The sequence below is a fragment of the Thalia democratica genome, chromosome 4, assembly GCF_965202585.1.
Source record: "Thalia democratica chromosome 4, ktThaDemo2.hap1.1, whole genome shotgun sequence".
Taxonomy (NCBI): Eukaryota; Metazoa; Chordata; class Thaliacea; order Salpida; family Salpidae; genus Thalia; species Thalia democratica.
This window is the reverse complement of record NC_139168.1, coordinates 70499081-70501536: the sequence shown is the minus strand read 5'-3', so window position 1 is coordinate 70501536 and position 2456 is coordinate 70499081. Positions and strand designations below refer to the sequence as shown.

Here is a 2456-nt window from a genome sequence, read left to right as displayed (position 1 = left end):
GTTTAGTAGTCAAGGTTTTAGTATGGCAAACATTTTTACTAAAAGTATGATAAAAATAAATATCTAATTTTTATTAAAATAAATTTTGGCATAGTAATTGTTAATGTTTTATTCTGTAGGCGAGTTGAGTTTATTAAAAGTTGAAACAGCTAAACACAATAAGCCAAAAAATTAAAACAAAATAAGAAAATTAAACTTTGTAGAATTTGAAACCTAATACGTTGTTTTGAATTTAGTTCAAAAACTATAACAACTTCTTTAATTATCCTTGAACTTAATGTAACTAATTACACAAGAAACAACTGGCTAATTTTAGTTTATTATTTGTTAACAAATAAGAAGTATGTCTTCGTAAAAATGTTTATTTAAAAAAAAGGCCAGAACGTTTTCAAAATTTTTAAACATATGCTGCTAGGTAGAAAGTGACAAAACATTATAAAAAATTTGTTAAAATTCTTAATTTTCTTTTTTAAAATAATGTTAGTTTACATTAAAATTTTTGTATTAAATTTATAAATGTTGTTAAACTGCAACTAAATCGAATGAATTGTAGACAAATTCTGCTAACTAAAGTTGAAAGTAGGTACTTTTTAAGTAAACAATATTTAATGTTTCCTTTAAACTTGTTTTTTGTATAATTTGAAACTTAGGTAAACTAATTAATTTAACTATTGAAAAATTTAATGCATATATACATCTTTACTTAAGCTTTAAAAATATTATATACTAAATTATTATAAGAAAAAAAACAAATTATTTTTCTTAAGACAAATTAAAGTTTACAACGCTTTTAAATGAGTTTAAGTTTTTATAGTATATTTCTACTCGGAAAAAAAATTCAACAAATAATTTTTTTTAATATCTACAACAAAAATCGCAAATAAATTGTTTGGGATACTTTATTTAAAATAAAATTGTCATTTGAAATTTTAAAACAATAGCTTATATTGAAATAGTTGTTACAGTATGCGTTATATAGAAAAGTATATTTGTTTAATATTTTCATTCTAAAATGGTAAAACACACACCAGCTATTCAAAAAGCGTCATTAGTTTGAAGAATTAAAGTTGCTATTGTAGTTTTTTCAAGCAAGACGACTTCTTATTTTGATTTTTCACACTGTTTTAACGATAAAAATTTTAATATTAATAGAGTTCAACAATTTGAAAGACATTAATAGTAATAAATTACTATTTTTATTGATGTAGTCTTTTAAAACAAGACTATTCTTTCTTATCAACTCCTAACGGATCCTCCTTCATCCTGATCTCCTGGGTGTCTTTGGTGAACTTCTTCAGGTGATCCATCGCTTCTTCTTCTCTCTTCATCCTTGTGGCTTCATCTTCAGCTTGCTTGGCCTTCCTAGCTTCTTCTGCCTTCCTGTGAGCTTCTGAAGGATTATTGGGTGTGGAAGTTGGTTTCTGCTGACTTTCTTCGTTCTGGGAAACAAAATATTGTTTTTTTAAACTAATTTATTTTTCGTAATGTAAGTTAGTTTATGTATGTTAATTTATGTCGGTACAACTTTGCTCAACTTAAACTGAGTTTAAGCAATTATTTTTTAACGTGTTCTTAGTGTTAAAGTTCTTATTATGCAATCTTAAAAAGATTTTTCTGAAAAAAAGATTTAAGTTTTTCGTAAAATTCATTCACTGTTAGACTGAATTTAATCTATTTTGGAAATCACAGATTTGCTAGTGCTTTTTTTATTTTTGTAACTAACACGGCTTTGTTATAATAACTAAAATAGACTAAAAACTAAACAAATACATTACAGTTTTACTTCAAGGTTTTATATAAAAGTTAAAATTACATTTAAATTTAATATTTTTAGAAATGTGCTTAGTTTTTTAACTTTAATAACAAGAGCACTTCAATAAAAATTGTAAAAATAAAAAGTAAACAACTTTTAAATAGTAACTTTTTATTTAAATTATGTTTATGTAAGCACACTAGTTTAAATCAAACTGTATTTTTACGCCAAGAACATTATAAAAATGTGCTTGCATAATCTAAAAAATTAAGGTTAAAAAAAACAAGTTATTACTTTGTTTTAAATATTTTTCTTAAAATCTTTGATATTTATCTTATTTACCTTAAGTTGTTCTTGGAGCCGTTGCATGAAAGTCTTACCAATTTTAGGAACATTTGAATTTGAATTTTTTCTGTTCATCTTTTTTAAATTTATATTACTTTTTAGTTTACTGCAAATAAATTTTGTGTCTGAATGTTACACTTATGTTTTATACTACAAAGCCTCTTTAAGTACTTTTAATTCCAAGCTAAAAGTATAATCTTGAGATTTTAAAATATTACTTGTTACTAAACCAGTTAACTATTTGAAAATTATCCTTCAATAAAAATTATTTCAACTAATTAGAAAAATTAGAAAAGCTAAATCATTTTACTATTTTTAAAGCAGCTTAACTATAAACAACAGTACAAGTAATTAAACT

The 2456-nt window shown here is 23.6% G+C and overlaps 1 long non-coding RNA gene across 2 annotated transcripts; it reads right to left on the bottom strand.

The window, feature by feature from the left end:
• Nucleotides 1-819: 819 nt before the first annotated feature.
• Nucleotides 820-2192, bottom strand: LOC145835021 (uncharacterized). Of its 2 annotated transcripts, XR_014369810.1 has the most exons (3): nucleotides 2096-2192; nucleotides 1192-1439; nucleotides 820-1119 (listed from the first exon to the last, which is right to left on the bottom strand). It is a non-coding gene; the product is annotated as an uncharacterized LOC145835021 (long non-coding RNA). The 2 variants fall into 2 exon arrangements; XR_014369809.1 differs by having other exon boundaries at nucleotides 820-1439.
• Between the last annotated feature and the right edge of the window lie 264 nt (nucleotides 2193-2456).